Source organism: Schistocerca americana, chromosome 1 (assembly GCF_021461395.2).
Source record: "Schistocerca americana isolate TAMUIC-IGC-003095 chromosome 1, iqSchAmer2.1, whole genome shotgun sequence".
Taxonomy (NCBI): Eukaryota; Metazoa; Arthropoda; class Insecta; order Orthoptera; family Acrididae; genus Schistocerca; species Schistocerca americana.
The window spans coordinates 928020872-928033630 of record NC_060119.1 but is presented as its reverse complement, the minus strand read 5'-3'; the positions used below and the strand labels follow the sequence as shown (position 1 = coordinate 928033630).

At 44.4% G+C, this 12759-nt stretch overlaps 1 pseudogene; it reads right to left on the bottom strand.

Annotated features, from left to right (window-relative positions):
- LOC124552483 lies at positions 1-118 on the bottom strand (annotated as a pseudogene).
- Between the last annotated feature and the right edge of the window lie 12641 nt (positions 119-12759).

Here is a 12759-nt window from a genome sequence, read left to right as displayed (position 1 = left end):
TGCCAACAGTGCTTGGCAGACTGGATGGTCACCCAGCCAAGTGCTAGCCCAGCCCGACAGCGCTTAACTTTGGTGATCTGATGGGAACTAGTGTTACCACTGCGGCAAGGCCATTGGCTTCCTATACGTTAGTGTACTATTTTTCTCACTGTGATAGCTCTCACCTAGTCAGTGACAGGTGGATGACTAGACAGCCTTCTAACAAAAGCAACAGTGCCGTCGGAACGTGTTGGGATTTTGAGAGAATTTGAAGGGGTCTGTGACTTGGTGGGGGACACATCTTATTGTCGAAATCAGGTGGATTCAAATGCTATACATCGAAGACTGGAAGATTCGTGAGATACCACTTCCTCTAAGTGTTGTGGGCAAACATATTACAACCTCTCGCATATGTCTCATGAAGTGACTGCAATGAAAAAATTAGGAGCTAATACGAAGATTTTTACCAGGAGACAATCAGCAGCATTTACATCTATACAGGGTGTTACAAAAGGTACGACCAAACTTTCAGGAAACATTCCTCACACACAAAGAAAGAAAATATGTTATGTGGACATGTGTCCGGAAACGCTTACTTTCCATGTTAGAGCTCATTTTATTACTTCTTTTCAAATCACATTAATCATGGAATGGAAACACACAGCAGCAGAACTTACCAGCGTGACTTCAAACACACAGGAAATGTTCAAAATGTCCTCTGTTAGCGAGGATACATGCATCCACCCTCCGTCGCATGGAATCCCTGATGTGCTGAAGCGGCCCTGGAGAATGGCGTATTGTATCACAGCCGCCCACAATACGAGCACGAGGAGCCTCTACATTTGGTACTGGGGTTGCGTAGACAAGAGCTTTCAAATGCCCCCATAAATGAAAGTGAAGAGGGTTGAGGTCAGGAGAGCGTGAAGGCCATGGAATTGGCCCGCCCTTACCAATCCATCGGTCACCGAATCTGTTGCTGAGAAGCGTACGAACACTTCGACTTAAATGTGCAGGAGCTCCATCGTGCATGAACCGTATGTTGTGTAGTACTCGTAAAGGCACATGTTCTGGCAGCACAGTAGAGTTTCCCGTATGAAATCATGATAACGTGCTCCATTGAGCGTAGGTGGAAGAACAAGGGGCCCAATCAAGACATCACCAACAATGCCTGCCCAAACGTTCACAGAAAATCTGGGTTGATGACGTGATTGCACAATTGCGTGCGGATTCTCGTCAGCCCATACATGTTGATTGTGAAAATTTACAATTTTATCAGGTTGGAATGAAGCCTCATCCGTAAAGAGAACATTTGCACTGAAATGAGGATTGACACATTGTTGGATGAACCTATCGCAGAAGTGTACCTGTGGAGGCTGTAACCTCCCCCTCACTTATCGACCTTAATGACAGTGAAAAATGAAACCGCGTGTACCTAATGGGAATTTTGGAAAAGCAATCGTCACCGAAGTTAACCTGTCGGTAAAGAGGGAGGAAAGGGTTACATCTAAATGAAAGGAAAAATGCAAGTGAAACTGGTGGAAATTAATTTTGAAATAGGGATAAAGTTAATAAAGAAAGTAAATGTGCGGCCGTTACGTTAACAATCAACTAGCGGTAATTAGATATTTGAGATTTGGGGGAAATTACGGTCGCCAGTCCTATGGACAATTACTATAATAGCTGAAAAGGAAAGGTTATTACACATATAATTAGCACTAGAAGCGTGGCAACTGAAGGTTGACACATGTAGTGTGAAAACTGAAAGTTTGTCAGAAGTAATAAATTTCGCTACACTTAATTTAGCAAAAGAATTAATGAAACCGGAAAATCGAAAGTTAATTTAGTGACTGAAGTTAATAGTGAGCTTTCTTTCTGAAGCACATCGAAATACAGTTAGTCTTGGACTACCTCAACAATCATTTCTAAAGCTACTTGAATCTACGCAATTTAGAAAGAAGAGATTTAACTTTGAACTCGAATTAAACGATTCTGAACAATTAACAATAGTAAAATTTAGTACGTACCAAGCTGAGCTGCAGTCACAGGTAAGCTAAAATACGGTAACAAAACTCGCACTCTTAATTTGTGCTTGTGTAATCTAACTATTGTAGCCAGCTAATGCTTAAATTGAACTTTGGAATTAAAGCAGTGAAATGGAATTATGCTGGCGTTTGAATTTCAACGACACTCGGGTTCATTTCGGAAAAGGAAGGGACCCTGCTTGGCAATGCAATTGGGACAATGAGCAACAAAGGTTCATGCTAAGTTGCTGTAATTTTGCGAGGCAAATGGAACAATTTGAAAAGCTGAGGTCTGCCATACAGTTCTGAAACTTTACGTGCTTTTAGTCTTCCTTGTTGGTAGATTGAAGGTTTGAAGCCGTCGATCGAGGAGGTAGCGACAGTCACTCATTGTCGGCCGTCGCTGTTGCAGAAGCTGGATGTTGGCGCGCCTTCTTCTCGACACGGTCACCAGGCGAAACGGGCTCTTGATGTGCGGTAGCTAATGCTCCCCGTCCGCGACACCATGTCAGAAACTATCATCGCGAGTCGAGCGCAATTACATGCTGCCAAACCCCGAAAGCGCGGCAACTCGCGGGAGCGTCACTCAACACACCTGCTCCACTCGCTACTCCAGCCAGACCCCAATTGCTCTGCCCGCGCTCCACGCGGCAGAGTTAACACTACCAAAGATCCTACACACTTTGAGTCTTCACACGACCTATCGATGTAATCGTTCGATAGCAGTTTTCCCTAGGCAAGACCCAGCGTAAAAATACAAATAATATATACGAGACAAACCAATTATACATCGACATAAATGCATAAAAATATATATATACAAATAGTAAAACAATTACAATATGTAAAGACACAGAAATGTCATATATTCAGGTAACAAAAATAAGGAAAACAAATTATAGTACAATAGATGGAAATAGGAGGATATGCATTTCCGGCGTTACAAGGCCAATCAGCTGCAGATAGTGCATGCACACGCTATACATGGTACGGAAACAACTGGTTCTCCCGTAGCACTCTCCATACAGTGACGTGGTCAACGTTACCTTGTACAGCAGCAACTTCCATGATGCTGACATTAGGGTTATCGTCAACTGCACGAAGAATTGCCTCGTCCATTGCAGGTGTCCTCGCAGTTCTAGGTCTTCCCCAGTCGCGAGTCATACGCTGGAATGTTCCGTGCTCCCTAAGACGCCGATCAATTGCTTCGAACGTCTTCCTGTCGGGACACCTTCGTTCTGGAAATCTGTCTCGATACAAACGTACCGCGCCACGGCTATTGCCCAGTGCTAATCCATACATCAAATGGGCATCTGCCAACTCCGCATTTGTAAACATTGCACTGACTGCAAAACCACGTTCGTGATGAACACTAGCCTGTTGATGCTACGTACTGATGTGCTTGATGCTAGTACTGTAGAGCAATGAGTCGCATGTCAACACAAGCACCGAAGTCAACATTACCTTCCTTCAATTGGGCCAACTGGCGGTGAATCGAGGAAGTACAGTACATACTGACGACACTAAAATGAGCTCTAACATGGAAATTAAGCGTTTCCGGACACATGTCCACATAACATCTTTTCTTTATTTGTGTGAAGAATGTTTCCTGAAAGTTTGGCCGTACCTTTTTGTAACACCCTGTATACATACTTCGTAAGCCATCTACGGTGTGTGGCGAAGGATACCCTGTACCACTGTTAGTCATTTCCTTTCCTATTCCACTCACAAACAGAGCGAGAGGAAAAAAAGACTATCCATAAAAACTCCATATGAGCGCTATTTCTTGCATCTTCTCTTTGTTGTCCTTATGCTAAATGTATGTTTTTGGCGGTAGAAAACTTCTACAGTCAGGATTAAATGTCGATTCTTAATATCGTTCCTTGAAAAGAACATTACCTTGCCTCTGGGGATTCCCATTTGGGCTACATGGCGAGTGCAATCCGACTGCAGAAAAAAAATTACTGATCGTGCAAGGCGACTCTCATGATCAATTTAATTCATTAGGCAATCAATTTGATATCAATAACGTGCTGCCAGGCGAGAGGAAGTTAGGACGAGAGTATCACGGATATGATTCGCGAGTTGGAGAAGTAATTAGGCGTTTTTTCGTTGTGGCGATATCTTCTAACGAAATTTCAATCTCTCACCTACACATGGAGAGATGACCATCGTAAAAAATTCAATTATATTACCGAATTTATAAAGTGATATGTAGTATAAACCTGACATGTACGATTCCGCTGTGCTGCCCCCTTAAGAGACTTCACAGGTAACGAAGCATTTGGTTACTTTAAAAAAGTTCCAAAGTGAGGAGGTACCCTGTGTCAGAGGAAGAGCACTCTGTCATGATCCAAAAACAAGTTTAATATTCTACTTCTGTGATTCAGGACATAACGGATATTAACCTGATAAGAACAGATTTTTTTTAACCTGATGAGAGAATACTTAGAGGAAATGTACCCTATCCCACAGCGTCGTACAGGATTTTCACAACAAGTAACGATACTTTAACGATTTGAAAACGGCTGTATGCTCTGATTTCTTCTGTCTTCAAAAATTACTCGTACAAAAGGGGGGAATCTACATTTCGAGTGAGAAATTCGAGGTGTATGGACAACAATATCCCAACCTCTGATTTGGTATAGCGTATTTTTAAAAACTGGGAAGACTATGTTGGCAGTGGAACTGCACTTAGGCCGGCCGAAGTGGCCGTGCGGTTAAAGGCGCTGCAGTCTGGAACCGCAAGACCGCTACTGTCGCAGGTTCGAATCCTGCCTCGGGCATGGATGTTTGTGATGTCCTTAGGTTAGTTAGGTTTAACTAGTTCTAAGTTCTAGGGGACTGATGACCTCAGCAGTTGAGTCCCATAGTGCTCAGAGCCATTTGAACCATTTTTTTTGAACTGCACTTAGATCTATACGACCGCCGGTCGGAGTGGCCGAGCGGTTCTAGGCGCTACAGTCTGGAACCGCGCGACCGCTACGGTCGCTGGTTCGAATCCTGCTTCGGACATGGATGTGTGTGATGTCCTTACGTTAGTTACGTTCAAGTAGTTCTAAGTTCTAGGGGAATGATGACCTCAGCAGTTAAGTCCCATAGTGCTCAGAGCCATTTGAACCATTAGAACTATACGTCCAAACCGTATCTGCTTGTCTTGCAGTGTCTGCAGCCAGTGCGTTCTGATATTGAAAAAGCTATCTACACTTACAGTGAAAATGTGCTTCAATTGCAGGCAACTGGTATATTTTGTGATCTGTCAAAGGCATTTGACTGTGTAAATCACAATATCCTTTTAAGTAAATTAGAATATTATAGTGTAACAGGAAATGCTGCAAAATGGTTCAAGTCTTATATCTCTGGCAGGAAAAAAGGGTGTTATTAGGAAAGAGACATCCCACTGGGAACTAATTACATGCGGGGTCCCACAAGGCTCCATTTTGGGGCCCTTACTTTTTCTTGTGTATATCAATGACCTTTCATCAGTAGCATTACCAGATGCCAAGTTCGTTTTGTTTGCCGATGATACAAACATTGCAATAAATAGAAACTCAAGTGTACTCTTAGAAAGATCAGCTAATAAAATACTTGTGGACCTTAATCACTGGTTCGTAGCCAATTCTTTGTCATGAAACTTTGAAAAACACACTACATGCAGTTCAGAACTTGTAAGGGGTGTCCCACGAGCATATGCCTGAAATACTATGACAAGCAGATAGAAGAAGTGGACAGTGTTAAATTCTTGGGATTATAGCTTCATAATAAATTCAACTGGGAGGCGCACACCACAGAACTGCTGGAGCGTCTTAACAAATCTCTATTTGCAATGCGAATTGTGTCAGACATAGGGGATATAAAAATGAAAAAGCTGGCATACTATGCTTACTTCCATTCCATAATGTTAGATTGGATTATTTTTTGGGGTAATTCATCAAGCCAAGCTAAAGTTTTCCGGGCACACAAACTTCCAGTGGGAGTTATATGTGGTGTGAACTCAAGAACATCCTGCAGAAGCCTGTTTAGGGCACTAGGGATACTAACAACTGCTTCCCAATATACACTCCTGGAAATTGAAATAAGAACACCGTGAATTCATTGTCCCAGGAAGGGGAAACTTTATTGACACATTCCTGGGGTCAGATACATCACATGATCACACTGACAGAACCACAGGCACATAGACACAGGCAACAGAGCATGCACAATGTCGGCACTAGTACAGTGTATATCCACCTTTCGCAGCAATGCAGGCTGCTATTCTCCCATGGAGACGATCGTAGAGATGCTGGATGTAGTCCTGTGGAACGGCTTGCCATGCCATTTCCACCTGGCGCCTCAGTTGGACCAGCGTTCGTGCTGGACGCGCAGACCGCGTGAGACGACGCTTCATCCAGTCCCAAACATGCTCAATGGGGGACAGATCCGGAGATCTTGCTAGCCAGGGTAGTTGACGTACACCTTCTAGAGCACGTTGGGTGGCACAGGATACATGCGGACGTGCATTGTCCTGTTGGAACAACAAGTTCCCTTGCCGGTCTAGGAATGGTAGAACGATGGGTTCGATGACGGTTTGGATGTACCGTGCACTATTCAGTGTCCCCTCGACGATCACCAGTGGTGTACGGCCAGTGTAGGAGATCGCTCCCCACATCTTGATGCCGGGTGTTGGCCCTGTGTGCCTCGGTCGTATGCAGTCCTGATTGTGGCGCTCACCTGCACGGCGCCAAACACGCATACGACCATCATTGGCACCAAGGCAGAAGCGACTCTCATCGCTGAAGACGACACGTCTCCATTCGTTCCTCCATTCACGCCTTTCGCGACACCACTGGAGGCGGGCTGCACGATGTTGGGGCGTGAGCGGAAGACGGCCTAACGGTGTGCGGGACCGTAGCCCAGCTTCATGGAGACGGTTGCGAATGGTCCTCGCCGATACCCCAGGAGCAACAGCGTCCCTAATTTGCTGGGAAGTGGCGGTGCGGTCCGCTACGGCACTGCGTAGGATCCTACGGTCTTGGCGTGCATCCGTGCGTCGCTGCGGTCCGGTCCCAGGTCGACGGGCACGTGCACCTTCCGCCGACCACTGGCGACAACATCGATGTACTGTGGAGACCTCACGCCCCACGTGTTGAGCAATTCGGCGGTACGTCCACCTGGCCTCCCGCATGCCCACTATACGCCCTCGCTCAAAGTCCGTCAACTGCACATACGGTTCACGTCCACGCTGTCGCGACATGCTGCCAGTGTTAAAGACTGCGATGGAGCTCCGTATGCCACGGCAAACTGGCTGACACTGACGGCGGCGGTGCACAAATGCTGCGCAGCTAGCGCCATTCGACGGCCAACACCGCGGTTCCTGGTGTGTCCGCTGTGCCGTGCGTGTGATCATTGCTTGTACAGCCCTCTCGCAGTGTCCGGAGCAAGTATGGTGGGTCTGACACACCGATGTCAATGTGTTCTTTTTTCCATTTCCAGGAGTGTATTTATTCCTTAATGAAATTTGTCGTTAAAAATATATCACTTTTTCAAACCAACAGCTCAATTCATGGGATCAATACTAGAAATAAGAACAATCTTCACAAGGATTTAAAGTCACTTAGCCTTGTACAAAAAGGTGTGCGTTATTCAGGAACAAACATTTTCATAACTTGCCAGCAGCCATAAAAAGCTTAACAAGCAATGAAATTCAGTTTAAGAGAAGCCTAAAGGATTTATTGGTGACCAATTCCTCCTACTCCATTGACGAATTTCTCAGTGGAACTAACTGAATTGTGTGTATGATATTATAACTTCTGCACCATTTCAATGCAGTAATGTGTTCATTGTAAATAAGTATTATAGTAGTTGTATTGCACATTTATTACCTTATAAATAAATAAATAAATAAATAACTTTTTTATTTTAGATTCAGTGCATTAGTATTTGTAAAATGACTCTTTCATATAGTGTTCATTAAAAATGATGATCATTCCACTTGGGACCTGTGGAATGGTACGTTATCTTATTTGTTTTAGTTCTAAATATCTATCATGTATTGTTTTCTGACATGTTCTACATCCTGGAGGACTACCTCACTACAGATCAATTGGAATCAAAGTAAATCTAATCTAATCTAAAAAAAAAAGTGGTCAACCGGAAGCTGCAGCTTAGTAGCGACTCGAGAGAGACTGAAGGGGGTTTTCTAAGTGTCAAATATCAAGGGACATAGACTTCCGCTCTGCTGTCACTGGATTGTGAAAGTGCTGACGATTGAGGCGCTCACTGGTTGGCTGAATTGCGAAATACTGCGCAGTATGAGTCTAGTTGACTTTGTGATCGTGTGGGTTACGGGCAATGCGTGGAGGAGGGTACTTGTGTTCTCAAATGTCCATGGATACAAGACCCCTGATATATGGCGAGTGTTTTTGAAATTTAATTACGAGGGTTACCCAGAAAGTAATGCACCGAACTTTTATCTTCAACAATTCTTTATTTAACATAATGATAATTACATGCACGAAAGAATTTTGTTCTATCCACACAAGCTATTTTTCGACGTAGTCTCCATCCCATTCTATGGCCTTCCTCCAGTGCGAAACAAGGCCACGTATGCCCTGCCGGTAGGAATCCTTGCCCTGGTGGCGGCGCCAGTGCTTCGCTGTGTGAATCACCTCCTCATTGTCTCTCGTCTTCCACGAGTGGCATCCTGTAATGCGCCCGTCCTCGCGAGTCACAATATCAACTCTCTGCCACATGTCTGGTCTCCCCGACTGCTGCAAATCGTGGAGCTCCACTGAACCGCCTTCTGATGACCTCACCCTCCGTGCCCAGCGACCAACTGTACTTCTGTCGACAGCAGATGCTCCATAGACTATGCACAAGCGTCTGTGAATATTCCCCACAGTTTCCTTCTCTGCCGTGAGAAATTCTATGGTGGCACTTTGCTTGTAACGTACATCACCTACAAATGCCATTTTGAAACTGTCTTGCAGCTACACTATCTGACAGAAGTGACGAAACTTGGCGTGCTCACTCAGGAGACTTCAAATAATACATACGTAACGTTTCAAATTCGTAAGATTGTTTTCGAGACAGAAAAAAAATGCGGTACAGCCCTTGTACTTGATTTGCTTTCGCCTGTCTATACAAGTGGGGATAACCACGCCACTCTTTGCGATGTGATCACCAGTCAGTAGTTCCCACCAATGTCGCTTGGGGCACTGAGAAAGCTCGCTAATTGTCCAGAAGCCTGTGCACAAGGCTTCCAGACGCTGTGAGAAGCTGATGTGTTGTCACAACTGTCCCAACGAAGTGCAGTAAGGGAGTTATTTATCTGGCGCCATGTATCTACCCAGAGCTGTGTAGCGAGTGCTTGTTTAATAAAGTCTGTTTGTGGTGTATATATTAGGTGCGATTTTTCATGATCTTTGTGGGATGTTTAGGTCTTTACTGCCGATGTTTTTGTGGATGTTATTCCCTCTGTAAAACTAAGGGTTGCTGTTACTTAATGCTTTGTTCGGAGATTACCACAGCCTTTTGTCTGAGTACCACAGGAGCCAGATCTGTTTGCCGGCCTCTCTCCCGACCTGAGAGTCCAGGAATACGCAAGTTGGCCAACGTGGCTGCGGTGCCCTACACATCTGCCCTGCGGTCCGTCTGAAGTCACAATCGCGAGGCTTTTTTCTCCAGATATGGGTTGTGGTGGTGATGGTGGTGGTGGTGGTGGTGGTGGTGGTGGTGGTGGTGGGTACCTTTATTCTCAAACGTCAGTGCATACAAGATGTCGGATATATGAAGACAGTTTTTCCCACAGAGTGCAACATTCCACGCAGTCAATCAATTTCATGAGGTATGTCCCACCAAATATGCAAGTGATCGTCACAAGTGTCTCAATATTTGCGACCAGCCAGTGGGTTCTGGTTCATAAAACGGCTCTGAGCACTATGGGACTTAACATCTGTGGTCATCACTCCCCTAGAACTTAGAACTACTTAAACCTAACTAACCTAGGGACATCACACACATCCATGCCCGAGGCAGGATTCGAACCTGCGACCGCAGCGGTCACGCGGTTCCAGACTGTAGCGCCTAGAACCGCAAGGCCACACCGGCCGGCAGTGGGCTCTGGGATCGCTACAGTAAGGATTTTGACCTAACTGCACAGGATCCATCTACAGAATTCTCATAAGAGTGGAGGTACTCCAGTTGAGTTATTTCCCCACCAGTGAGGAGCCTTGTCTCCTGAAAACTGATAAAATAATGAATATACACTAATATATTATTGACATTGATTTAAATTTTGTTTTGCGAGATCCTTGTTCTCCAGCACAGACTGAGTCTTTTCCCCACTAATTTCCAGATGGGAGAGGGGAGGAGTGAAATTGGAGAGGGGATGGGAGGGGAGAACTGGGGTATTTCCCAGGAGAGGTAAAAGTGGTTCAGAAGTGATTAAATGTCCCTTTTCCCAATGGTGTGGGAGAGATGGAACGGAAGGTGTATGGGATTGGGGGTTTCACGGAAGGGCAGATTATTCCCAGGGCTCATAAATCAACCCCCAGGAGTGACAGAATGGGACATGTGCTGGCTGGGGAAAACGCATGACGTGATCTGTGGAGGTGGTAATGAATTGTTCAACATAATTAATCAGCATTATTAATTTGGTATCAATTTGATATCAAAAGTATGCCACAATGCACTTTACCTTACTATTGCTGGTAAGTCAGTTAAAATGTTATTAATCAGTCAAATTAAAGGGTGTCTCAATTGTAACGGTTTATTCATTACTATAGTTATTTTATGAATAGGTCCTTGATTAACGTCAGTAATTTTGACCATTCACACCGGCTACGTGAGCTGCTGCATTACCAACCGGTGAGCAGTCCTGGCTGGCACTTGGTTTTCAAATTATAGGCGTCATAGGAAGATTCCAAACGAAAACAGAATTATAGGAAGAAGAGTAAGTACACATGACAAAATCAATACGATGGTGAAAATGATGTTAAAAATTAAAAATACACTGAAAAGAATTAACTAAATAAAACTAACAATCAAAGATTTTTAATTAGGTATAGGAATTAAAAAGTCGATGTGTTTCAAGAGATTGGAAACTACGACCTTCTGCAGGATTTGGTAGTTACACTAACCACTGTGCTAGGCCACTGCACTGTGATTAGGTGTCATATTCATGACTGGTGACCCAGTAACAATGGTGAGTGGAACCAAATTTTAGAAGGCTGCAATTCGATACTGTGCATTGCTTTCTGATGTAAGCCAGCCTCTGTGATTATAATAATTATATAAGTGACCCTGAAATATGTTTTGTGTGGAAGGATCCAGTAGAATTTGGCAAGTGTTGTGTATGAAACGTTTGTACTTTGTTAAAATCGTTGAGGATTTGGAATCCAAACACATCAAGAAAGAAAGCTGGTCTAGAATTTGGGAGTGAATTTACTAATTGAATTTAGCAATGCCGAACGGCTTTGGCATGACGTTGAGCCCTCTGATTGGAGGAACTCCAACACGTGAAGTGTCAGCTATCAAATAATTTTAATTGGACTATAGTAGCAAGTCCTTTTTTAAATATTCATCTAAAAATATTTTTGATGGCTGATCGCATGGACACGTGTTGTTTCTGTAACTTTATGTTTCACTTGTCTGTATTATGAGCTGCAAACCTGAGACGCGCTGAGCCTCAGCAAAAATATTTGAAAATGCATCCCGGGTAGAGTACAATGCGAGCGCCTCACTCTCTCTCTCTCTCTCTCTCTCTCTCTCTCTCTCTCTCTCTCTCTCCTACGAATTACTTCCGTGGGCCGCACTGAAACAAATTGCGGCGGATTAGGCCGCGCGCCGCCGGTTGCCTACCCGTTCACTAAGCTATGGTGGTCACATACAAAGTCATTAAGTGACACTTGGTTACAACAAATCGTAACAAGAGTGACATGTTTGTGATAAATCTTTAGTCACCATTGCGTACTGCATGCTATCAAAACACGCAAGTTATAATATCGAAACAAAATCCAACATGGCGTCTCCAGAGAAGCCTACTGCCATCGCGTTTCGTTCCAGCATCACGTTTTATGGAAGACATGTCATCTTGAGAATACTTCCCAACAACATTCGGTTAAAGGCAGCTTCTCCGCCGCCCCCATAGGACCCACAATTCACCTCCTGCACCTGCAAGAGCTGAATTCACGAGCGTCAAAGTACTACACTAAATTCTAATCACATTGACTATTCACGCCAACTTGTTTCGCATGTGCACAAGAGCACAACTTTCAAGTCCGCTACATTTTGCGAAGTGTCATAGTTCTGATAGCGTACATTATCTGGCTGGCCGCAGCAGAATCTGAGAAAAGTCGTGCACGGTGTATCTCGTACAGATCAGGAACAGGGCCTTGCGACAGCCATTCAGAAACCTTACCTCGAATTTTCAGTTAGCGTGGCTAGGCGGAAGCAACACTTCGGGCTAATACTTTGTACTGTGTGGACGTCGGCTGCAACTCCATCATGCCGTATACACATCTGGCATAAATCATGCTAGGTGCTTTTGGCATAAGCCGTGCGACCCACGAACGCTTCACTTACATTTATTGCTGGACGTATTGTTTTTCAAGTCATGTTCACACGGAGTAAATGATCGCATGGCGTGTTTCTTCAAGTTGAAATATATCCCAGCATTCCTTTGTGATCGGTTCAGAAACATGGTCCCAACTGGATCACGAAATATAGCTGTGCTTTACACATCCGTGAGTGTTCGTGGCATTCCATTCAGTCTCTC